The following is a 351-nucleotide window of genomic DNA, read 5'->3' as shown; positions in this document are numbered from 1 at the left end:
TAGGAGCTTAAATGCAAATTGGTTCTGAATACGAAATCACAACGTCAGACCGTGATTTTGCTGTTTCCACTTTGTCCCCGACTGTTAAATCTCGTTACTACTATTATCGAGAAGAAAAGAGGGAGAGAAGTCATTAGAAAAAAATGGAGAAATTCCAGCTAATAGGATTAGCCATTGTGCAAACAGAATGGTGCTCTCCGAAATAAATCATTGGCCACTTGTCCCCGTTTATGAAAAATAATTTTGCGGAATGTAATAAGCTTTCTTTGGCGCATTTCCACCTCTCCCTCTCTCTCGCCCGTATGTATGTGTTTGTGTATACATACGTACACATGCATAATTCTCTCTATA

Source organism: Penaeus monodon, chromosome 29, assembly GCF_015228065.2.
Source record: "Penaeus monodon isolate SGIC_2016 chromosome 29, NSTDA_Pmon_1, whole genome shotgun sequence".
In the NCBI taxonomy this organism is placed as follows: Eukaryota; Metazoa; Arthropoda; class Malacostraca; order Decapoda; family Penaeidae; genus Penaeus; species Penaeus monodon.
Note: the sequence above shows the minus strand (reverse complement) of the source record.